This window comes from Pan paniscus, chromosome X (assembly GCF_029289425.2).
Source record: "Pan paniscus chromosome X, NHGRI_mPanPan1-v2.0_pri, whole genome shotgun sequence".
Classification (NCBI taxonomy): domain Eukaryota; kingdom Metazoa; phylum Chordata; class Mammalia; order Primates; family Hominidae; genus Pan; species Pan paniscus.
In genome coordinates this window covers 40946178-40972775 of record NC_073272.2, presented here as the reverse complement: position 1 = coordinate 40972775, position 26598 = coordinate 40946178, and the positions used below count along the sequence as shown (strand labels likewise).

The window sequence follows — 26598 nt, the reverse complement described above, 5'->3', positions numbered from 1 at the left end:
AGGCTCCAGAAATGCAGAGATACTGAAGACATCATCATAAGGAAAGAGGAGCATATATTTTGCAGGGGCCAGAGGGGCAGGGAGCTGGATGACAGGCAATATACAACCCAAGCTGGAGGAACTGAGCACTGGGAAGCCAGAATCTAAGCATGGTGGAGACAGAGTGTGGGACAAGCTCAGGCACCTGCAGCAAAAATAGTGCTGGCCAAGGAGCCATAGTCCTTTCCCTGGCTTTTCACTCTTGCCGCCTAGGTCCAGAGATGCTCCTCTGGGCAGATCTCCAAGCTAGGGCAAGTGTGGCCTCTTGACAATATTGCTGGAGAAGGAGGGAGGAATGAGGTTTGTAGCCCGTGGCAGGTAGGTAATGCCTATGAGTGAATTAAATTCACACAAGCAGCCCTTTCACAATCGTCTAGACAGGAAATAGAGAAGGGAGCTCAGTGGAAAACATCAGTTGTGCCCACGCACCCAACTGTTCCAGTAACATAAAAGCAACAGCAGTTGGAGATACTTAAGGCAGCCATGGTATTGACAGAAAAAGACTCTGGATTTGGATTGCAGCTGTAGCATTTATTAAATGCACGTCACAACCTCTCTGAGCTTCGTTTTCCCCACGTTTCAAATGGGATGCAGTGGACCCTGTTGCCTACCCGGTAACTTTTTACCTTCTTTGTCCTTTTTTACAAAACCTCAATGTCATTCAGGAATCCTCCTTGTTCAGTGAGGCCACATGCTTCAAAGGAAGCAGGCTGTAGTCCTGGCCTCACGAGCCAGAGAACTGGAGTCTATGCCCTAATTCTCAAATTTACAAGAAATGATTCGCCTAAGTTAAGTATGATGGTCCCACTCCCTTTGGTAGTGATTGGTTACTCATGGGTGTGTAATTTAATTCTGGCCAGTGCTCTGGGAGGGGAAGGCTTTGGAAGGCTTCTGGGAAATATTTGGATGATGAAGAGAGATGTATCGAGATAAAAACTCTACTTTTTCTATTACACCTTATAATATCTGCAAATGAATTCCAGAACTCCAGCAGCCGTCTTGCGACCATGAGGCGATTTTGCCAAGGACAAAATAATATACCAAGAATGCAGAGGGAAAGATGGAAAGAGCATAAGACCTAGATGACTGAGGTGAATCACTGAATTAACCAATCCTAGAGCATCCACATTTTAGACCTCCTTATTACATGAGGGAGTAAATCCTTTGTTTGAATCAGTTGCACTGAGATTTTTTGTCATTTGCAGTTAAAGGTTATCCAACTGATACAAAAGTTATCTGCTGCAGTAAGGACTAAACACAGTGGCATGTGAAAGTGTCAGTCCAAAGCCAGTACACTAGGTCCATAATATATATTTATTCATTTATTTGAATTCTATTTCATTATAATATCTCTCAAAATCCCAACTACTTATGTGATTTTTTTTATTTGAAAATTTTTCTATCTTTGGCTGTCTGGGAGTCACTACCAATCTGGGCCATTGTCTGGCCTATTAACTATTTGACCTGCTTCCCAACCACTTCTAACTATTGGCCCAGGAGTGGTCCCCAGAGTATGTCTCCTAGCAAGAACCCACAGCATGGGGCTCAGGGCATAAAGACAGGGCCTTTGATTTTTAGCCTAAGGATAATTTCTCCTAGAAAGAATCAGGACATCTTAAAAAGCAGTGTACATTTTTAGAAAATATGATTTAGAAAAATCAGAATTAACTTTGTTTTGAAATTAGTCTCACAACCAAGTTAGGTAACTCCAAATGGAGCTCTGAATTTACAATTTCAGGATTCTTGTATTGCATGTCCAATTTGGGAATTAGTGCATAGACTCCAGATGAAACAATTTGACAGCACAAAACCAATGTACAGTATAAATATTCTTATTTCCTAACTACTTGTCAGCTATTTCCAGTGAGTAAATATTTACACGTTTTCCTCTCCCCCTGCAGAAAGCAGTACTCACATATATGAACATAAATATTTTGGTGTATGTAAATATTTACTCACATGAGCAATATATTTCTTTTTCTAGTCTCTGTTGTAAGTTTTTTAATAACAGAACAATTCCTGCTTACAAATAAGTTCTGATCTTGCAACTCTCCTAAAATATTCTGCAAATGAGAGGCATTTTATGGTAGTGGTTAATTGCTGATTAGTTAGAGCAGCTGGGGATAAATCTGAACTCAGCACCCTACTAGCTGTGTGACCTTGGGTAAGTTCCTTAGTCTTTCTGTGCCCTGAGTTTCCTCATCTGTAAGATGAGAGTAATAATAGTATCTAACTTATAGGATTTTTCAGAATATTAAATAATTTAGTGCATATAAGGTGCTTCACAACACTTGGCATATTGTAAACCTTTAATAATTAAATATTAAAATGAATATTTTATCATTGTCAGTTACAGAAAATGTCATTTTTTCTATTTAGTATTATATTATGAATATAAATATATTTATAAATAATATCTTAATTTTATGTCTCATTTTTATCATTCAAAGAATTTTCAAATGCTAACAATAGATTCCATGTGAGTAAATTACCCTAGACTGGCTTTTGATTATTTCTCACAATCCACTGGGTTAGTGGCCATCATTTTTTAAGCACTTACTGTTTGCCAGGCATTGTGTTATGTGCTTTCAAAGGCAACATTTAATTTAATCATCACAGCAACATATGAGGGTTTTCAAACTAAAAAATAGGGCCTCAGTGAGGATAATTAACTCATTTTACATTAAACAACTGGAAAGTGATAGAGTTGAGACTCAAACCCGGGTCTTCTTGATGTGAAAGTCCTTGCTCCAAACCATTATGCGATCTTGTTTCCATCATTTACATAGAGATGTCCCTTGCAGGAAGGGTTCGATGTTTTAAAATTTTCTTTTGTCAGGAAAGTGGAGTAAATTTTAATTTATGTTCTGGCCTCTGGGAAAATATACATCATTGACAAATCAACATTGCCTCACTCAGAGCCTTATCAACACCATGTTATAAAATGTGGTTGACTGTATGGTGTTGAGACTCACCCCACAGTACCCCATCTTTTGAGTTTTAGCTTGGATTCTTTTCACAGACTCTAGACAAGATACAGAATCTCCCTGCCCCCGATGCTGATCTTGTATTCATGTTGCCCAGCTCCTCCAGATGGTATGTTGAATCGAAATGTTGGATTTCAGCCATGTGGTCCCTGTTCTCAGGAAGCTCCCAGAGACATCCTCTGATTGGGTATCCTTGGCACATGAGGGAATAATGCCTCCCAATTATTGGAATCTTCTCTTGCTCTTGACCACCAGGCCTGTCAGCAATCATTGGACCAAAGCCAATGGTATTTTCCAGTGTCCCATGCCCTTGCAGCACTTTTTCCATACAGCTATAACCCAGATGTCAGGAAACTTACTCTCACTGCCTTCACAGCCACCTGCATCCATAAAGCTGCTGACCACACAGCAGACTATGGTGTCCAGTTACTGACAGGATTCATGTGGCCAGAGCCTACTTGGCCACCTGAATTGCCTTGGAAAGATGACCTACACCTCCCTTTCACCTTCCAAATCTCTCAGAATTATATCAAATGGGCAGAACTCTAGTTCTAAAGTAATGTTCAAAATATGGTTTATTTTGTTTCACATTTTTAATTGACACATAATAATTGTACAAATTTATGGGGTATTGTGTGATGTTTTGATAAATGTATGCATCTTGTAATGAGCAAATCAGAACAATTAGCATATCCATTACCTCAAACATTTATCATTTCTTTGTGGTGGAAACATATAAAACTGCTCTTCTACCTATTTTGAGGTATACAATACCTTATTGTTGACTATAGTCACCCTACTGTATAATAGGACACTAGCACTTATTGTTTCTTTCTAGATGCATCTTTTTACCCATTGATCAGCCTCTTCCTATCCCCTCTTCCCCCATACTCTTCAACCTCTGGTAACCACTGTTCTATTCACTGTTTCTATGAGATCAAAAAATTTTAAGATTGTTCGTATAAGTGAGATCGTGTATTGTCTTTCTGTGCCTGGTTTATTTCACTTAACATATGGCTTCTAGGTTCATCCATTCACATTGTTGAAAATGACAATTTTATTCTTTTTTTATGACTGAATAGTATTCCATTGTGAATATATACCACATTTCCTTTATCCATTCATCTGTTGTTGGACACTTGGGCTGATTCCATATATGGCTATTGTGAATAGCACTGCAATGAACATGGAAATGCAGACATCTCTTTGATATACTGATTTCATTTCCTTTGGATATATACCCAGCAGTGGGATTGCTGGATCATATGGCAATTATAGTTTTAATTTTTTGAGGAACCTCCATACTGTTTTCCATAATACTGTACTAATTTACATTTCCACCAACAGTGTGTAAGGATTCGCTTTTCTCCCAATATGTAGTTTTTAGCTTTCCAATATACCCAAATAGAAAGTGGTTCAACTGGAGTTTGAGAAAAGTGAATCCAGTTATCCAGCACAATTCTCTCACACGGACCTGTTCTGAATTTCCTTTATGAATTTTTGGGTTGAAGGCACACCTTCTTATTCCCTTGGTCTCTCTTTCTCTTAGACACCACTTATATTCAAGTTCATGAACAAATTAAGAAACAATGATTTATTATTTAAGAATCACTTTTGAGCACCTACTTGTCTGAGAAGACACTGTATTAGGCACAAACAACACAGAAAGGAATAAGATTTGGTTCCAGTTTTCAAAAAGTGCACAGCTCTTAAAGGTAGAGGGACAAGAAAGTAAATTATATGATACTGAGTGAGAAACGGTAGAAGAGATATGTGTGCAGGATTCTGTGGAAGTGCATCTAAAAAGTCAGATTCTTAACCATGCTAAGAGGGAAGTGTTAGAGAAAGTAGAGAGAGAAATAAGGAAAATGCATCTAAGAAGAGGCAGAGGCTGGCATGAAACTTGATAGACATTGCACCAGGTATCCAGCAGGTATCCAGTGCTGCCTAAAACCACTCCAGTACTTATCTTCAAACAACATTTTATTTTGCTCGTGATTCTGCAATCTGGGCTGGGATCAGCTAGGTGACTCTTCTGCTAGCTTTGCTGGTAATCACTTTTATGATTGAATTCAGCAGGCAGTTTGGCTGATGGCTGAATTCAGCTGAGATTTTCTTTCTCTCCAAGTAGTCTTGGGCCTCTGTCCACATAGTTTTTTTCACGTGTTTTCTCTTACAGAGGCAGCTGGATTTCTTAGACAGTGAATCAGGCTCCCAAGAACAGAAAAACAAAAGCTGCCAAGTCTTCTTAAATATTAGGCCTGTAGCTATTCAAGTGTCACTTAAAGGTAATCATAGGAGACCAGCCCAGATTCAAGGGGAGATTACAGAAGGGCATTAATGCCAGAAGTAAGTGCATTAATATGGTTCCTTGATGCTATCATATGATTGATCAGCTAGATGAAGTTGAAAGAGGCTCCAGTCAGGAGAAGAAATAAGAGCAAAGACCTGGAAGTTTGTAGTGTTTTGAGGAAAATTAAGCATTTCTGGGTGGTAAGTTGGTGGGTATATAGGCACCAATGAGTAAGATAAAGCTACAGTGCTGGCTTCTTCAACCATGATCTCTGCTTGGCTCTCATCACTTGCCTCATCTGACTTCCCTGGACTTGACTTGCTTCCTGGCAATGACTCCTGGTCTGCTGAACTCCCACCTGATCTAGCTCTTTTTTGATCAGATAAATATCAAAGCTATGTTGGCAATTGTTATCTGACCACTGAAACCATTTTCTCTTCTTTCTGGGCACTCGGGTAGACCATAATTCTCAGCTTCTCTTGCGGTTAGTTTTGGCCATGTTAACTGAGTTCAGGCCGAAGGAACATGGGTGCAAGTGGTGACGTGCAATACTTCCAGACTTGGATTGTTGAAAACCTTCCATTCCATCTTCCGTTTTTTTTCCCTCTCCAATTGGCTGCAAATAGAGAACAACTTCAAAGCAACTTTGAGAGCCTTGTATGGAAGATGGCAACTTTGAGAGCCTTGTGTTGAAGATGGCAAAGCCACAAGATGGAAAGTGCTTGGGTTCTTGGATGATTGTATGGAGGGGCTCTGCCCAACTAGGATCACCCAGGCTGGATTGTCATGTGAGTGATAGTAAAACAATTTTTGTTGTCATAAGCCCTTGAGTTTGTGGATGTTCATAAGTTATAACAGTCAGCATTGCCTCAACTAATATAACGGGGAACCAAGGAGGCAGAGAAGTTCTTAGCATCACCCTGAGAAACAGGAGAATTTGTGGGGAAGGAGATTGCATGAAGGGGAGGATAATAACTCAAGCTGAAGCAGGGCCAGCCAAATCTGGGAAGAATTCTTTGAATGAGGTAATGACAGTCTTCCTTTCCATGTGGCCAAATGTATATAGAGGAATATCTGGAACCCACTGCAGATTGACTCATTGACACATTCTTATCTGAAACTGAATTTTACCCTCAGTTTCTTAAAGTATCTTTGACAACTCGTATCCTTGGAAACTCTTCATATTTAACCTACTGACAGGTGAACAATATAGCTTTTTGGGTAAGTTAATTAAAGGAAGAGGATTTTATGTTAATGAAATAATTCATATTTGATTCTCTGGTTTAATTTGGTTCCCATAACAGTCCCTCAAAGTTAGATGGACAAAATCTAATATATATGTATTCCTGGATGGAATAGTCAAGGCTGAGGGGGAGCTTACTTGGCTAAGACCTCTCAGCTACATGGAAGAGGCCTGGGACCCATGTTTTCTAGCTCTAGAACATTTGTAAGCAAAATATGCAGACCCTGGTGATAGCCCACCCATACTGTCTAGACCTACCTGACTTCATTGCAGTTGAGGTGGACAATTCTAGAGCACACTACAGCTCTCCCTCTGCAAGGACCTGTACCTCTCAGCTTCTCTGCCTGATGATTTGTTCCAGCACCCTGGGAGTCTTCTCAGCTCAGCACAGGCACGACTTTGGAAATGTAAGGGAGTTAATGTCCCAGAGGTCAATCCTCAAGCAATGGGGTGCAGGAAGTTGTTGGATAAATACCCAGCCTCCCATTCCCTGAGGTGTACTCCACCTGGTTTCTCAGAGGATTCTCAGCAGGACCGATCTCCAGCAAGTATCCACAGCTCATTAGCACACACTAAACTGGCTTTCCTCCCTTCCCTGCTCCCTCATCCATGCTTTGTGGGATCATCTCCCAAATAAACTGCCTGCACCCATTCCTTATCTTAGAGTCTGCTTTCAGGGTAACCCACACTTAAGCAGTATACGTGGACTAGAGAAATTAGAAGCACGCAGGGGAAAACAGGATTTTTTTTTTCTCTTGCTCCCTCTGAACTGAACTCAGGCATGAGTGAGGATAACCTCTCATGGCAGTGAGTGAGGATAAAGGCCACATGAACACCTCATCAGACACTTCCTGTCAGACTCTCCTCCTTTTCATAGGCAGTTGGTGGCACCTGCCAGTCTGGACTCCTCTATGCATGGTGACTTTGCTCTGCTGCCCAGCTGGCACCAGGCACTAGATGAACAGCCTTGGTCCCAGACAGCAGCAGATGCTGCCAGCTCACCATCTCCTGGCAGCGGATTCAGGGTTGGGACTGGGCAGCAGAGTTTGATCACTTGCCCCGGCTGCCACAGTTTCCATCCTCTTCCCTGTATCCTCTAGTCATGAGAGGCCTGTTTGATAGAGATGTCAGCTCAGCAGTGACTGATGTGTTGAGACAAGCTTAGTGTGGCATGGTGCCATAGGGAGCAGCAGAGGGGCCTCAACCAGATGCCAAAGGGCCCACAGGCCCAGGTCTGACATGCTGAACTGTGGCAGGCTGGGTGTGCAAAGATGTCATCTGTGGGTTATCACCAGAACAGCTGTGTTCATTTGTTCAAGCATTCATTCATTCACTTGTATAATATTTACTGATGCTCCTTATGTGCCTGGTACTGTGATATGAACTAGGTATACGAGAGAATGAGAGAGATGTAATCTCTCCCTTCCTTGAACTTATAACATAGAATGGAGGAAGATATTGATAGAATATCAGACATATAATTATATGGAATCCTGAGATTTTCTTTTCCCCATTTCTCATACCCACCCTCCATCTGGAGCCAAAGCCCATATCAAGACAGAGTGCTTTAAAGATGGTGAAAAGAAAGAGTCCTTTAGTATGATAAAAGCTCCAGAGTTATGCCAGGAAGCAAGCAGCTATGCAGCCACTGGTAAGAAAATGTAACACACAGAAGTTCTGCCAGCCACTCTAATTATGACCGGTATTTCTTCTCTGCAGGCCAAGGTGAGACAGGTCAGTAGGTGGTAACTCCTGGAAAATGGGGTGGGATCATTATTTGCAGGGAGGTATAAATGGCTAATATAAGAGCAAGTGTGACTTTTCTTCTCTAAGTGCATGCCATCACATACTAGCATCTCAGGGCTAATGAGCATAAGGAAATAAAGTTCTAAACATGGGATTTCAACATTTGTAGGGAAAGAGTTGGGATGTGGGGACAGCTTACCTTTCTAGGGTCTTCCTTGTGTTTCTCACATAGGCTGGCCTGGGTCTGGGAGTGCTGAGGTTGGGGCTTGGGCTTCCTGCTTGTCTAGAAAAGGGCCAAATCTCAGCTCCAGTCATTGTTGGTCTCCAGGGCTGCTCAAGATCTGGTTCTTGCAGATGCTATTTGGAGCAGCTCCCAAGCCATTAAACCCTTCCTCCTGGGGAGCTCCACAGCTGTCAGAGACGAGGAGGAGACAGGGTGGAACAGCCAGTTCAGATTCACTTCAAACCAGAAGTGGAACAATCCCTGTTACATTATTAATCCCTGGAGCCATGTAAAGTTTCATCTGTTTTCTCTCAACGATTTGTTACAAACTACATTTTCTAAAAGCTGCAAGACCTACGACCAAACAGCATCTTTCACATGTGTGTGAAAATCCTGGGGTAACTCCTACAGGGCTAAGAGCAGAGGGCATGGGTTCTAATCTTGCCTTTGACACAAGCCAGCTGTGTGACAATGACAGGGCCACCTTTCCCCTCTGAACTTCAGTGTCTGTATTGGTTAGCTATTGCATGTAAAAATACCCACAGTCTTAGTAGCATACAACAATAACAATTAGTATCACAGATCTGCGGGTCGGCTGGGGTTTGGCCAATCTAGTCTGGGCTCAGCTTAGCAGCAATGCTTCAGACTGTAGTGGTTCTGCTTCATATCACAGGACTGGGGCTTGGCTGGGCTAACTCTGCTCCACATGCTAGTGGGCTAGACAGCTGCTATGGTTTGAATGGTTTTGTCTCCTCCAAAATTCATATGTTTGAAATTTAATCTCCAATGCAACAGTGTTGGGAGGTGGGGCCTCTTGGAAGGTGCTTAGATTATGAAGGCTCTGCCCTCATGAATGAATTAATACTGATAATGCTTGTAGGAGTGGGTTCACTCTCTTCTGCTCTTCTGCCATGTGAGGGCAGAGTTCATCTGTCTTGCCCTCCCACCTTCTGCCACATGAAGAAGCAGCAAGAAGGCCCTCACCCAGGTGTCAGTGCCTTGATCTTGGACTTCCAGCCTCCAGAACTATGAAATAAATAAATTTCTGAGGTATTCTGTTATAGCAGTACAAATGGACTAAGACAACAGGCATGTTCTCTGCAACAGCAGAGGTATCAGGAGGAAGTGGAAATATGTGAGACCTCTTAAGGCCTAGGCTTAGAACTAGCATAAGTCCCACTCCACTGGCCAAAGCAAGTCAGTTGGCCCCAAATCAAGAGGTAGAAAGTATGCTCCACCCATGATATGCCATGACCATGATGCGACTGCAGGTTGGGGTGAAGAAGCATCAGGACCATTTATTCGATCTACCATAGTCTCCTCACTTATAACATGAGAAGATCAGCAGATCACATGGTTCCTTGGGCCCCTCATAACCTAAACATTCTGTAGGTCTAAATAATGATGTAGAAGCAGAACAGTGTAAAAGGATATAAACCAGTGAAAAAAAGCAAGAAATAAATCTGGTATGTCTTAATAAAATTTCTCTGAATGTATGAGCAAATTACAACCAGGTACAAAGACATGGCTTTTGAAACCTGCCCACCTCACTCAAATCGGGCAACTAATTTTCACAAGCTCAGCATATGTGAGCATCTATATAAAAATGCAGGAGGGCCCTGCTCCAAGTTTCCCCACCTGTCCTCGCCTCCCTAATACCAGTAAGGTGATTTAACCTGAAGAAGAGGTCAAGAGCTGAGCACCTCCCAATGTGTACATGTTTTCTGCTTTAGAGGCAAAAGAAGCAGCTTCCTACTAGAGAATATGCAATAAAAAAATTATATCAGCAGGACTCTCTTTGCTGGAAGTGTGAACTTGATAGAAATCAGAAATGCAAATGGTATTCAAGTGCGGTTAAAACTTCCGCTTTCCAAAGGGGGAAAAATTAATTGCTTTTATACTTACTGTAGTGATAAGCCGGAGGCACATGCTATACACAAGGAACAGCATCCAGAAACCTTCCAAGAGGTGGAGGGAAGGGAGGCAATAAATCTCCCCTAGAAAGCCTCACGTTCCTCACTGCAGATGTGCATGGCATGTAATTTTTTAGCTGTGTGGTTCAGGGACCTGCTAAGAGTTTCAGATTCAACCGACTTCTGTGAAGGCTTGAGAAGGAGATGTTTGGGAAATGCTCATAAATGATAAAAGAAGAGCTTAAGCAGTGAGTAGGTGTCCAGAACCTCTTAGTTGCTGAGGAAAAGGTGTTAGTTTATGGATTTTTATTGCAAGGACATCTGCAGCTTCTCAGCTTTATGGAGCACATATGTTTGCAAGAAAGTACCACAAGCCTCAAATCATGTCCACCTTTTTCAGAGGGTGGGCCCTGGAGGGAATGTCCACGGTGTATGGATTGATAGGACTTCCATGAATGGGGTGACTATTTTGTCCAGTTTTCCTGGGACAGTGCCAGTTTATTTCTGTTACTTCAGTACCTTATCTAGTTAGCAACCTCATTCACTCTCAAAAGTCTCAGTGGCACAATAACTTTGAAAAACTGTTGGCCTGAAAGACCAGGCTGTGCATTAGACCCATTCATCCATTCAGTTAGCATTCCACTATGAGGACCTGGGCAAACACCTGTTATTTCCCTAGAGTTTATGAATTCCTAAAGACAAGGGCTGTGTTTCATCCATTTTTTTTTTAACTTTAAGTTCTAGGGTACATGTGCACAATGTGCAGGTTTGATACATAGGTATACATGTGCCATGTTGGTGTGCTGCACCCATCAACTCCTCATTTACATTAGGTATTTCTCCTAATGCTATCCCTCCCCCAGCCCCCCACCCCCCGATAGGCCCCGGTGTGTGGTGTTCCCTGCCCTGTGTCCAAGTGTACTCACTGTTCAATTCCCACCTATGAGTGAGAACATGCAGTGTTTGGTTTTCTGTCCTTGTGATAGTTTGCCGAGAATGATGGTTTTCAGCTTCATCCATGTCCCTGCAAAGGACATGAACTCATCCTTTTTATGGCTGCATAGTATTCCACAGTGTATATGGTTTCACCCATTTTTGAGGCTATGGCCCTTCTCCTCTTCTCTCTTCCAGTTGTTTCTCCCTGCTCCCCCAGGTTCTGTTCTGCCATTCACAGCCTTGACTTTCACATTATTTTCTAGAAGACTCTTGTCTCCCCAGTCCTCACCATAACCCCCTCCAACAGCCATTAGTTCTGTGGCTACATCCCTGGATCAGCCCAAAGGTTAATGAACATTGCATCATTCACAATCTCCAAGTCAGACTACGTCAATAGAGGGCCATGCCATTAACTCCCCCAGGAACTTCTAGAACTCATAACTCCCTCAGTCTCCATATCATTTTTGTCATACAAAACAAACAAAACCGAGATGTATTCTCTAAATTTAAGATCATATTTCAGAGACAGCAATAATCTTGGATATGTGGAGACTAGCTACATGTCCCTCAAAAACATTTTGCTTTGTTCCTGGGTACTCAACTGGACTATGTTTCCCAGTGGTCCTTGGGGTAAATTGTGGCCATGTGACTGACTTCTGGCCCATTACATGTAGACAGAAGTGATGTATATTACTTCCTGGTCCAATCCATAAATACAGATGCTCCTTGACTTATGATGGGGTTATGCTGTGAAAAACTCACTGTAATTGGAAAATATTATAAGTTGAAAATGCATTTAATGCACCCAACCTACACAACCTCATAGCCTACCTTAAACGTGCTCAGAACACGTTTGCCTATGATTGGGCAAAATTACCTAATACAAAGCATGTTTTATAATAAAATGTTAAATATCTCATGTAATTTACTGAACACTGTACTGAAAGTGACAAAGAGAATTGTTGTATGGATACTTGAATTATAATTTCTACTGAGTGCGTATCACTTTCACACCATTGTAAAGTCATAAAATTGTAAGCCTAATCATAGTAAGTTGAACCACTGTAAGTCAAAAACTATCTGTATTTCCCACATGGTCCTTTGATGTGTTTCTTCCATTTCCCATATCTGGGGGTTGGATATTGATGCCCACAATGGTGTTGGAAGACAGGATGAGATTCTCAGCCCTGGCTGCCCAAGAGAGACACCGGGATACTTAAAACAAAATTCTGTGCACACATCCCACCCTGAACTAATGGAATTAGAATTTCTACTGTCAGAGAGGCAGAGCTCTCCATAGGTTTGAACACCTCAGTGACTGTGTGAAGAAAAGTCCCTGCTTCTTCCACCAAGTGTACTTTACCTGAAAAAAAAAAAAAACAAAAAAAAACCACTTCCATTGTGTTAGGCTCGTTCTGGCTTTACTTTAACTAATACAATGAGCAACTGCATTTCTACAAATGGATTCACCAGTCATATTCTTACCAATTCCTGGATGAAAGGAGGCTGTTGGTAGGAGGTGAGTAAAGAGATTCACATCAAGGAAAGGGGCACAGGCCTCCCACTGATCATCTAGGAAATACTTGAGAACCTAGGGTTGTGAAAGGAGAATTGTGGTATGGTGAGGAGTGGACAGATGGAGAAAGGAAGCTGAGGCCTGCAGGCCCTATTTTTATATGGTCTGAGAAAGCAGGTATGAGTGTGTGTGATAAGCGAGTGTGTTTTGTGAGTTGATGATATTAGGCTGAACTTGAAGTCCTCCTAACTTTGGAAATAAATTACTTGGATTACAACACTTTTCAATTGGATGACAAATCTCCTTGTACTTATGTGGCCATGCTCCTCTACATGGAGGCATGCCTACCTGGCTAAGAGAAATTGGCTTGCTACAAAGGTTTTGCATTCTTGCTGGTTCAACATGGGTCTTTGGCTTAAGGCTAACCATCCTGGAAGCCCATGAACTGGATGCTCTTGCTTAACTAAATGACTTTTCCTGGCTCTTACCAAGAGCTTCATTCTCTTTCTCCTTTTCCTTTTCTTCTCCTCCTCCTTCTCCTCCTCTTTTCTTCCTTTTCCTCTCCCTTCCCCTCCCTCTGTCCTTCCTTTGCCCCCTGCACTTTCCCCAACCTCTCCCCTCCCTTCTCATTCTTCCTCTCTTCCTCTTTCTCTCCCTCTACCTTTGACCTTCCTTTCCCTTTCCCCTCCTTAGCCTCCCTTTCCCTCTCTTCCTTCTTCTCCCTCTCCCTCTCTTCCTTCTTCTCCCTCTGTCCTTCCCCTTCACCTCCTCTCCAGGTTTTTTAACAAAAAGGTAGCTTTCCACTCCAGTCACATCCCTTGAAATCCTGACCAGCCAGGCTATGGAGGTGATTGTTAATTGGCTCATTATTCACTTATTCTTTCAATCAACACTGTTGGTTGGGCGGGGCTTTGTTTGGTAAGGATGGGTCTTGCCAGGGTTACCACTGTGCTACAAGTGGACATACAGAGACAAAAGAGATTATCTTTGTTGTAGAAATAGTCAGTCTTATGAACAGCAAAAGTGGGCAGTTACATGGTCAGGAACCAAGGAAGCAGTTAAGCAAATCATTAAGAGTTAAAGGCTGCCTCATATCTAGCAGAAGAGACCTCAAATCCCCAAGGAGCAGACGATTCTGTTTATGAAGAGCCCATCACTGATGCTGGACGTTTTTGTTTTGTGGGTATAAGGCAAGTAGAACCCTCGCTATGGAGAAGGCTTGTCAAAGACTGTCCCTCCATGAAGCTCAGGGAGGAGGAACTTGATATTTTCTAGGGAAGGTTAGGGCAAATGTACATAGGAGCAAGAGATCTTGTAAGAAAAATGGGATAGTAATCTTGACACCTTCTTTCTGGGGGTTTTAGACCATCCCTGAGGGACTGAGGAGCATGATGTTGCCAAGCAAGAAGCCTGGTGTTCATGCATGAAGAGGAAAAGAGAGGGTGCATTGCTGAGCTGGTGTGTCCTTGGAAAGTTGCCTAGGAGGGCATCTAGAAAACAGATGTTTAGAAACAAAAGAAAACCCAGAAGCCCAGTTCTACTGTGGTCTGGGACTACCACAGACAAGTGTAAACCTTGGAGTTGCATGCCTAGTTCCACAGCGTGGAACAAAGTTGGACTTAGACTGTGTACCACCAGCATTTCCCTGTTTCCTGGGTGATGGCATTATGGACTTTAAACTTTTTTATTATGAATTAAAACACACATATGCAGAAGCTCACTTAATGACCACACAAGCCCCATCTGTGTCAAGCACCACCTGGGTCAAGACATAAAGCAAAACAAGCACCCTAGAAGCCTCCTTCATGCCCTCTTCTTATTACGCCCATTTCTTCCACTGTACACATCTTAATTTCTAACACCACACCTTCCTCTTGCCTGCTTTTGAAATAGACACGTAAATGAACTTATGTGATCTGGACTCTTGTATCTGGCTTCTTTTGCTCAATATTACATTTGTGAGATCCATCCATGTTGCTGTTCATTTTCCTTGCTGTGTAGTACTTCATTGTATGAATATATGCTGATCCATCTATCCATGCCCTTTTTGATGTATATTGGGCGGCTTCCAGTCTGGCTGTTCCAAACCAAGCTTCTGTTAAGATTCTGGAACATGTTGCCTAGGAACACAAGGACCATTTGGTGAATGATGATAATGAGACCATGGCTGGAAAAGATTTTCTCAATTTTTTTGACTCCTTGAGCAAGTGTGCTCTGGCAGCACTTGGACTCATTATGGGATGCAGAGAGAGAAGGAAGGGTAGCAGCAGGTGCTAGAGAAGAGACATTGCAAGATGGGGAGTTCTAATCAAAGTAAGTTGAACATTAAAAAAAGACATACCTCAGACTGAGGAAACTGAATAAACTGAGTTTCTCAAATAATCTATTTTTTCCCCCCATCATGCTGGAGTGTGAATAAGAAAAGGCCCCAGTAACAGTACCAAGAATAGTCACTGGCTCTGGTTACCTCAGTGAAATTTCTGGAACTCTGGCTTGAAGTTCTCTCCTTGGCCGCAACAGGATGGTCCTATGTGAGCCTGCCCTAGCCCCCCTCCTCAGTTCCTGTTCAGATGTGACTGTCCTTCATCCACTCATCTCATGCATAGCTTGCTCCTCTCGGCTCAGTTCTCCATCTCTCCAGAGTCAGAGCCTTGTATCCATCAGGGGCCCCACATTCTTCCTTCTTAGGTCAGTTACTCACTGTTACAGGGTGGCACACTCACTGTGCTGTGCTCCTAGCTACCCCTCTGCTCTCATCCAGCATCCATTCGTTCGTTGAACAAATGCTTATTGGCCAGGTGCGGTGGCTCATGCCTGTAATCCCAGCACTTTGGGTGAGACAGGAGGATGGCATGGGGCCAGGAGTCCGAGACCAGCCTGAGCAACATATTGAGACCTCCATCTTTACCAAAAAGAAAAAAAAAGTGCCTATTGACAGATACTTGGTGCCAGGATGGGCACCTTTCTTTCATGTCAGAGCCACTGCCTAAGAGCTTAATGAAACAACTGCCTAAGAACCTCCAACCCTGGGCTGCCATGATCTCTCTCATGGTACAACGGGTTCTTAGGTAAACATTTCTTCTACCAGGCTTCCTACCCATGCCCTCACCCCATTCTGGGCCTTGCTCTGCAACCAGCACAGTACAATGTAGTTCAGAGGCACTCGACCCACCCTATGTATGCTGAAGTGGTCACAGGCCTTCCTGTGGGGGTTGTAGGTAGCCCAGGAGTAGCAGAGCCTCCTGTATTTGCCCTTTACCATCCAGTAGAAGAGAGAATCTCTTCTTGTAGCTCCAGAAAAAGAAAGGAGCATTCTCACCTTTCCTTCATCCCCATGCAGGGTGGGGCATGGAGAGAAGTGGGGAGGGGACAGCAAGCTTGTTTGATGAGTCCCTCTCCTGGGGATACTAACTCATCTTCTCTTTTCCTTCTTTTGGGACAAGCAGATAGCCCGTGGATTGTGCTTTTTCATTTATGATAGGCTATTCAGCAGAAGAAAGAACAACAAAGGCAACAGCCTTTCAGTTCTCTTTGGACTGCACATGAAATCAAACCTGGAACAGCCATCCCCTGTGTTCTTCTCTCTGCTGCCCTGCCTGTTGCCTTTCTCTGCTCTAATTAATTCTGTTTATTCTCACATCCCCACTCCTGGGCTCCTCTATATAGCTGTGTAGGTCGTGCTGTGTATAAACTCTCCCATCCCCAATCCCCTCTGTGTTTTGCCTGCCATGCCTCCCCAGTCCCTTTAACCCCATAGAGCCCTTCTTACTTCATTTCCTGCAAGTTCCTCTTCCCTAACTGCCTCAAGAGAGAAGAAGCCTGACCTCTGTAGGGCCTGACCCACATTTATCACCCTTGGCAGGGTAGGGCGGGCCAAAGACAGGTGTCTACTGCTCAAGAGAGTCAAGGGGCCTCCTTTCCCAGGGAGCTGCCCCAAACAGCTCACAAAGCCCAGAATCTTTTTCTCATCACAGTTTTGCCTTGCCAGAAGTAAATTGTTCTCTAGGTTCACCAAAAGGCCAAAGAAGCTGTTTCATAAATAAGCTTAGCATCTACTTTTGCGTATTCCCTTTAACCTGGCAGGCTGCTCCTCCCCGAGCACCAAATTTGTGGAACTACATACATACATCCTTACAGCACCCTGCACAGTTCACAGCCTCAAGCATGTTAAAAAAAAAAAGGTGACCTTGTTTTCTCTCCATAACAATCCCATGATAGAGATATTGACCAGTTTTATGGAAAATAAAACTGAGGCTTGGATCACATCCCTGTGGCAGAGTCAGATTTGAACTGAAGTCTGCTAGTCCCAAAGAGATCCGAGGTCTGCCTGTGTTCTTAGTCACCCTAGATCTTTGCTCCCTTGAGCTGTCCCACGCCCGTCTCCCACCTTCCCTGTTCCTCTCAGTGCCTGTGCTCATGACCCATGGCCTTTCACCCTCCCATCAGACCTATGTGTCCAATTCCAATGCCTGCCTTCCCTCCTTGGTCCCATCTCACATTTGTCCTCCTGGGGTGCTTTCAGCCACTCTCCACATAATACTGCTGTCTGAGCCAGCCCAGTCTGGGGATCTAGCACTTAGGAATATGCCCACAGGACTGGCATTCTAGCTGGGTGTGTCCCATCCAAATACACAAGATTTTTCTTTTCCCTCCAGCCCCTGACAGTGCCGGTCATCCAGTTCTACAGTATAAACTGGCCATAGGCCCACAACGACACCTCTAGCTTGAGCACTGCCTTAACAAAACAACAATAACAACATCAACATCATCAACATCATACACAACAACACAAGTCTGAATGGCTATCTGTCTCCTCTCCATCCCAAGCGTCATCTCTCCTCCCTCTCTTCCCCCAGCCCTCAGGGACCAAGATGGGGAAATTGTCCTGTAATCGCATTTTACATGCACGTGCACAGGATCGAGGCATTTCTCTCATCTGGTTATCTTTGGAAACACTGGAAGGGAAGGGGATATTAAAGAAATCCTCCTCTGCTTCCATCTTGAAAAAAAAGCGGCACATTTTGATTCACTACCTTATCTTTAAAGAAACCCGACATGGAAAAGGCAAGGAGATAAGATCTATGACTTCATCAGCTTGTTCTCTGAAGTTGTTTCAAGCTTCACCATCCCCCGACAGGCCCCTTCATTTCCTGTTTTCAATATCTAATGGCAAAGAATACACAGCCGCTCAGAGCTAAGTGACCCTGGGGGTCAGCACAGGAAGCTGGCCAGGGAGGAAGCTTTTAAGATCCAAACTGGAATCTGGCCACAAGTCAGGAGCACATCTTCTTAATTCGAATTTTATTTTTACCTTCACTTTGTGGTCAGCAGCTCTCAGAACAGCTGCTGGTTTGAAATACCTTAAATGTAATTTGAAAACTCATAAGGTTTAAAATTAAAAGAAAAAAATACTTTAGGATCTTATAACAGGAATTCTTGACAACCTCTTTCTTTCAAGATGCTCCAAATGCCTCCCAGACGTGATTGCGTCAGTTCTTGCTGCCTCCCACGGTGGAGGCCAAGGAACCAGTACCATCTGAATCATTTTATGGAGGGGAAAACACAGGCACCCACTTGTTCCTGCTTACCCAGCAAGTCGGCACAACATTATGACAGGTGTTTTCCAGTGCCCAACCAGTCTAGAGTAGGCAGTGTGTGTGCATAATATGGGTCACAATCACAATGTCAAGAGCAAGGAAAACTAACTATCTTGGTTCTGGCCACCTGCCATAGAGGTGCACTTCCTGGCAATGGCCGTTTCTGTTCCATCTCTTCTGTCACCAGCAGCGTCCTTGGGTGGGCTCTTGTTGGTTGACATGACAATACTGCCAGCTACTCTCTTGACAGTCAGGGAATAGCATTCCTTGCAGGGGGCGTCACACAGAAACATCCCTATCTGCCAGGATCGTCCACTATCTGAGGGGCTGAGCACAAGGTGCTTCTATGGCAAACTGAACTGCATGGACCACTAAGCTTTGTCTCTCTTAGATGGGTTTCCTTTTCCTGGTTCCTGTCTCTAATACTTCCCAAAGGCCAGAGGCCTGACCACACAGGTGTAGACCTTGGATCAGGGAGCAGATCTGTCACTTGCAACCGAGGGGTGGCCCACTATGATGTGGGTCTGGAGCATAAGCTCAAGGCCTTCTCCCTGCAAGGCTGATCTGGGGCAGTGTTGCATATTCTGGAGGTTGTAGTAGATGGTGTCAGAATCCAACCCATATCTTCTTGCCGCTAATATTTTAAAGAATACCACCCAATTCCCAGCCAGCAATTCCTTTATTCCCTTGCTTCAGGGCTTTCTTAGGACAAGAAGCATACTTTACCTGTTGCTGCTGACAGCCAGAAGTACCAAGGATTAACATCCCTCCTAATTCTGCAGAGCAACCCTCAGCCATTGACAGACAGGACTGGGTATATAAATACCCCAGCTTCATCACCCTCAGGTGGGCTAACTCTGAGGCACACATTCTGTGCTGACTTTCAGTGGTTTCTAGCAGGATTAAGTTCCAGTTGCCCACAGTGGCAACTGACTTGGTGATGCCTTCTTTTATTTCTCCGCTCGCTTTACTAGTGTTTTTTTGGATTAGTTCCAAAATAAACTATTTTCACTTGGGTTCTTATCTCATTCTGCTTCTGGAGAACCTAACTGAGTCATGGGAAGAACTCTTCTGCCACCCCAGCCACTGATGGGGCTGTCACTTCCAAGCCTGAAGCAAAGATTTCTGGAAACTTTCCCATGTCTGGAGGCTAAGTCTGGGAGCTTCTCTGACCTCTTCCTAGGCCTTTTTAAATCTCCTTTTCCATGATTCCATGATTCTCAAAGTCTTGCTCCCAACATTATCCTTAGCTACAAGATATCATCCAGGTCTAGTACACTGTTCTCATTTTTACATTTTATAGAACACAGAACTGAGGCTCAGAGGGGTAAAAAACTTGCCCAAATTTACTTACTTTGCAAATGTCAGGCAAAGAAGAGACCAAAACTCAAGCATCTAGATTTATGGTCCACAGTATTTGTCAAGTAAAGCTATTTATGTGTAAACTTGGCTCATGAGTTTTTGTTCTGAATCCTTCTTCTTTTTCATTACAGCAAAGAATTGGGTCCTGAAAGTAACATACTCAATGGGGACTGTGAGCATGCATCACTTAATCAGTACATGGGCACTGCACTCCCTCCTGGGCCAGATTGTATGTAGGTCAGCACCTCCAGTGGCTGAACCTCCAGAAAGGCTATCACAAAGGTCTGAGAATCTGTCTCCCTTAAGGCAGCGAGAAGTGGTCACAGACACGGCTTGGCTGCTAGCATGGCAGAAGGTCTAGTGGGGGCAGCTGGGACTCCACCAGCCCAGGTACAAGGTCTTTGTATTTACTCTTTTTTTTTGGCCTAGAATGCTGTTCCCAGATGGCCACATGGATTAGCCCCTCACTTGCTTCCAGAATTTGCTCAAATGCCATCCTCAGAGAGACCTTTCCTGACCACTGTCTAAAATACAGCCTCTTGTCCCACAATGTTTTAAACCCACTTCATTTTCTCTCTTAGCATTTGTCACCCACTACATGATATTGTGTGTTATCTTTGTTTATTTCTGCCCCCGCACCTTGACCCCAGCCATGAGCATGTGCGTTCCACAAGGACAGATACTTGTTTTTATTGTTTTTTCTTCTGCTTTATTCTCATCACCTTGAACAATGTTAGTGCATCCTAGAAGCTCAAGAAATACCTGTTGAATGAATTAATTAAACACTAAAAGCAAACTATGGCTCAGATAGGACAGGTTAGTTACCTGGGCCCAGGTAGCACATTCAGCTAAGTGGAGCAGAAGCATTATGGGGCCCCAAGCCAGCTTGACTCCATGGCCTCTGGCCCATTTCTCTACCTTGTGCTGGGCTCGTTAAGTTTCCAAAGAACATGGGACTCATAAAGCAGAAAACAAGAAGAAGAGAGATGGATTCTCAGTGGAGATAGGACATATTCCCCTCCCTCTCTCCTTCTCAACCTGCCTCCTCCCTCCTCTGTCTTATCCCAAGGAGCTCCTTAGGAAGAAACCCATCCCCAGTATCTCCCAGAAACTGCTCTCTGAACACTCAGATGCACAATCAACCATTGTTAAGTCCTCAAGAATACCTCATCAGCAAGCACAGCACTATAATTAAAAGTAAATCCAGCTCAAGCTCTTTAAAATAGGATCTAATTTAATTGGTGCATTTAATCTATCACTGTCACTCCAAGCCAACCGGGGGAGAATCTCATCGTAGCGGTAGGTGATGGGAAGACTTAAGTGGCCCCACTTCAGGGTCTCCCTGTTGCCCCAGGTCTTGTGAACTACTGGGAACGTAAGGCAGCAGCAAGTCTGGGAACCACATGGGTGCCAACTGAAACTTGGTTGTGGCTGCTGTGGGGCTCTGCCCTGACATCCAGCCACACTCCCATGAAAGGCTTTCAACAGGGGGTCTGGGCAGGGGTCTCTCCCTCCTATCCACATATCCTCAAAAATGAATCTCAGGGCACCATGCAGAGAAACTTCAAGAGAACTAAGCTCATCTTCACAAGGCTGGCATTGGGGCGTAACCTTTCTACAGAGTCACTGTGTGTCTCTACTTTGAGTCACTATTAGTTTAAGACCCAGTTCAGAAAAAAAAATTCTGTCTCTTCAGAGTAAGATAACACAAAACACCGATCAGTTGGGAAGTCATAAAGTTTGATGCTTCAGGATATTGGCCCCAAAATAATATAGAAATGAGTTATGATCCTGGGTAAGCTACTTACTAAATTATGACTTTTGGGATAATTTTAACCCCCCAACCTTCATTTCCTTGTTTGCAGAGTGAAGATAAGAATACCTATTTTAAAGTTCTGTTGTGAGGTTCAAGTGCCACATATGGGGCCACCAGAAGCTGTTGGCGCCCCTCCCACATCCCTGTGGTCCACTCAGGAGGTTAACTGCAGTCAGCTGTCATTCTGCTGGTGGCTTCCTGCGTCTTTCTGCCTGAGCTTGTTCTTTGGCCCTGGAGGAACCCTCCACCAATGAGAGATGGGAATTGTTGGATAAAAGTCCCAGCTTCCACTCCATGGCATGTTCATGATCCATGCAGCCTCTGAGAGGCCTCCCATGGGCCTGAGCCCCAGTTGCCCACACTGGTAATACACACATCTGCTCACTCTCCACTGGCTTTTCTCTCTCCCTTTCTCACTGCTTCACCTTCCCATGGTGCCTCCTGGACCACTTCCCAAATAAATGATTGCACTCAAATCCTCGTCTTGGGGTCTGCTAAGGGGAAATCCAAGTCCAGACATTGGTATGACTCAAGTGCTTAATAAATAGACCATGTCACTATTGTAGTTTCTAGATACCCAAAATTCAAATGTGGGTCTCTCTGCCTACATTTTGTATTTTCTATGTAAAAAATTCCCTAAAGCCCTCCAGGAAGGACTCCTCTCCCTGTGGCTCCATGCCAGCCCTATGCTCTGCAGCCATAGGGAGGATTGCTGTGCCAATGCTCACAAACCTTGGGGCTGCCATCCCCAAGACTCCTTGGACTCCATACAAAGATTGACCTTAGGAGGAGTGAGTCACAACAACTCCATGTGAGTATTGGGAGGCTTTATAGGTTGAATTATGACTTTCCAAAGAGATTTGTCTTAAACCACAATTCCTTAAAATGTGATCTTATTAGGCAACAGGGTCTTTGCAAATGAAAGTTAAGATGAAGTCATTAGTGTGGTCCCCAATTCAATATGACTGGTGTCCTTATTAAAAGTGGAGATTTGGACACAGAAAGACACAAACAAGGAGAACACCATGTGAAGATTGGGATCATGTGACCAAAAGCCAAGGAACTACCAGAAGGTAAGAGAGAAGACCAGGAACAAATCCTTTCCTAGTGCCTTCAGAGGGAGTGTGACCTAGTTGACACCTTGATTTTGGACTTCTAGCCTCTGAAATTGTGAGACAATAAATACCTGTTGTTTAAGCCACCCAGCTTGTGGCACTTTGTTACATCAGCCCTACCAGACTAATAAAGGGGAATTGTCTTTATGTACTGCCTATGTGTGGCTGCAGGAACCATGTATATGTATAACAATGGGGTTTTCATGAAGCTGGCTTTTTTTTCTGTGTAATTCTACAGATTCCTAGATAATATCAGGCCTTGACACTGGCTGCCCAAGCTAAGCTTTTCTCCGATGTCTTCCAGCACTCTATTTTCTTAGCCCTTTGTCTCCAGAGTTGTGTTGTCTCCCTTCCCCTCCTGTTGGCCTGTGGTTACCAAAGTTCCAACATGGCTTCATGGAGACATATGGGGGCCCCCTCTCCACACGGCCCTTTTTTCTCAAAGATTCATTCAGGCTTTGTCCTTACTTGTCATCAATGCTCCATTTTACACTGAAGTTAAAGGCAGATGGGAAACAAAGTCTTGCCCCTCTCAGAAGTAGGTACTCATTAGAAAAGCTCAGCATCCAAGAAATGATCCTCTAGCAGTAGGAATTTCAGCCTGGTGTCTCCAGATCACTCACCACCGCCACTAGAGAGTGCCTCAGGCTATTCAAACTCCATGGTCTCAAAAGTAACTTCACCTGCTTCCACCTCTGGCCTGGCCAACTTCAGGGACCTCCTGGACTGGATATTCTGTTTGCCACTCTAGACCCAGTCTTTGTGCTTCTCCACTGTATTAGTCCATTCTCACATTGCTATAAAGAAATACCAGAGACTGGGTAATTTATAAAGAAAATAGGTTTAATTGGCTCACAGTTCTGCAGGCTGTGCAAGAAGCATAGCACTTCTGTTTCTGGGAAGGCCTCAGGAATCTTCCAATAATGGCAGAAAGCAAAGGGGGGAGTGAGGCATCTCACATGGCAGAAACAGGAGTATGAGAGAGTGAGGGGGGAGGTGCCATAGATTTTTAAACAACCAGATCTCATGAGAAGTCATTATCATGAGAACAGCAACAAGGCGATGGTGCTAAACCATTCTTAAGAAACCCACTTCCATAATCCAATTGCCTCTCACCAGGCCCTACCTCCAACATTGGGAATTACAATTTGACATGAGATTTGGGCAGGGACTCAGATCGAAACTATATCATTCCACCCCACCCCCTCCCAAATCTCATGTCCTTCTTCTATTGCAAAATACAACCATGCCTTCCCAATAATTCCCAAAGTCTTATTCCAGCATGAACTCAAAAGTCCAAAGTCTCATCTGAGACAAGGCTAGAGTGCCCTACATCTATGAGCCTATAAAATAAAAAAACAAATTAGTTACTTCCAAGATACAATGGGGGTATAGGCATTGGGTAAATACCCCCATTCCAACAGGGAGAAATTGGCCAAAAGAATATGGCTATAGGCTCCATGCAAGTTCTAAACCCAGCAGGGCAGTCATTAAATCTTAAAGCTCTAAAATAATTTCCTTTGACTCAGTGTCCCATATCCAGGGTACATTGATGCAAGAGGTGGGCTCCTAATGCCTTGGGCAACTCTGCCCTTGCAGCTTTTCAGGGTTCAGCCCCCATGGCCTCACTCATGGGCTGGTGGTGAGTGCCTGTAGCTTTTCCAGGCACAGTGTTCTGCAAGCTGCTGGTGGATCTACCATTCCAGGGTCTGGAGGATCATGACCTTTTTCTCACAGCTGCACTAGACAGTGCCCCAGTTGGGATTGTTTGTGTGGAATTCAGCACCACATTTCCCCTTCACACTGCCCTAGTAAAGGTTCTCAATGAGGGCCCTGCCCCTGCAACAGGCTTCTGCCTGGACATCCAGGCTTTTCCATACATCCTCTGAAATTGAGGCGGAGGCTCCCCAGCCTCAACTCTTACACTCTGTGCATCTGCAGGTTTAATACCACTTGGAAGCTGCCTAGGCTTATGGTCTGTCTAAAGCAGTGGCCCAAGCTGTACCTTGGCCCTTTTGAGCCATGAGTAGAACTGGAGCAGTCCAGATGCAGGGAGCAGTGTCTCAAGGCTGTGCAGGGCAGCAGGGCCCACAAAACCATTCAGTCCTCCTATGCCTCCAGGCCTGTAATGGGAGGGGCTGCCAAGAAAGTCACCAAAAAGCTTTTGAGGCCTTCTCCCCATTGTTTTGGGTCTTAACACTTGGCTCCTTTTTTACTTATGCAAATTTCTGCAGCCTGCTTGAATTCCTCCCCTGAAAATGGGCTTTTCTCTTCCACCACATGGGCAGGCTGCATACTCTCCAAACTTTTATGCTCTGCTTCCCCTTTAAATATAAGTTCCAACTTTAGGTTATTTCTTTGGTCACACACATGAGCATAGGTTGTTAGAAGAAGCGAAATTTTGAATGCTTTACTGCTTAGAAATTTCTTCTGCCAGATACCCTAAATCATTTTGGCACTAGGGACCACTTTCATGGAAAACAATTTTTCCATGGACAGGGTGGAGGGGGTTGGTTTCAGGAGGAAACTGTTCCATCTCAGATCATCAGGCATTAGTTAGAGTCTCATAAGGAGCATGCCATCTAGATCCCTTGCATGCGCAGTCCACAATAGGGTTCATGCTCCTGTGAGAATCTAATGCTGCCACTGATCTGGCAGGAGGCAGAGTTCAGGTGGTAATGCTCACTCGCCTGCTGCTCACCTCTTGCTGTGCAGCCCAGTTCCTAACAGGTTATGGACTGGCACCAGTTGGTAGCCTGGAGGTTGAGGACCCCTGCTCTAAATAATCATTCTCAAGTTCAAAGTTCCACAGATCCCTAGAGCAGGGTCACAATGCAGCCAATTTCTTTGCTAAGGCATAACAAAAGGGACTTTTGCTCCAGTTCCCAAGAAGTTCCTCATTTCTGTCTGAGACCTCCTCAGCCTGGCCTTCACTGTCTATATCACTATCAGCATTTTGCTCACAACCATTTAACTGGTTTCTAGGAAGTTCCAAACATTCCTTCATCTTCCTGTCTTTTTCTGAGCCTTCCAAAATCTTCCAACCTCTGCCTGTTTTCCAGTTCCAAAGTCACTTCCACACTTTTAGATATCTTTATACAGGTATCTTTTATACCTAAACATGTGGAAGTGGTATCAATTTTCTGTATTATTCATTCTCGCATTGCTATAAATAAATACCTGAGACCGGGTAATATATTTTTTTAAAAAGAGGTGTAATTGGTTTATAGTTCTGCAGGCTACAGAAGAAGCATAGTGGCTTCTGCTGCTAGGGAGGCCTCAGGAAGCTTCCAATCATGGCAGAAGGCAAAGGGGGTGTGAGATATCTCACATGGCAGGAACAGGAGCAAGAGAGACATGGGGGAAGTGCTACATACTTTTAAATGGCCAGGTCTCATGAGAATTCACTCACTGTTAGAAGGACAGTACCAAGGAAGATGGTGCTAAACCATGCATGAGAAACCCACCGCCATGATCAAATTACCTCTCACCAGGCCCTACCTCCAATATTGGGATTACAATTTGACATGAGATTTGAACAGGGACACAGATCCAAACTATATCATCCACCCTCCTCTGAACCCCAGAAAGGCTGGCTTTTGTGGGGTACATCAACTGGGAAGCCCCACCATCTGGCTTATGGTTGGATTTTACCAAGGAGAGTTTCTGGCAGAAGCTAAGAGGGTGGGCAAGCAGACAAGTGGGAGTATTTGTTCCCCTGGCTCCTCCACCCTCCCTACCAGGTTGAGGTTGATTCTGGCTGCTTTCCTCTACGTAAGGCCCCAGCTCCTGTTGAGTGGCCCTCTCTTATA

The 26598-nt window shown here is 44.0% G+C and overlaps 1 long non-coding RNA gene across 1 annotated transcript; it reads left to right on the top strand.

Moving 5' to 3' along the window:
• Window positions 1–513: 513 nt before the first annotated feature.
• LOC130541165 (uncharacterized) lies at window positions 514–22932 on the top strand. Its single transcript, XR_008955211.1, has 4 exons — window positions 514–653; window positions 5946–6107; window positions 19987–20245; window positions 21721–22932. It is a non-coding gene; the product is annotated as an uncharacterized LOC130541165 (long non-coding RNA).
• Window positions 22933–26598: the final 3666 nt, after the last annotated feature.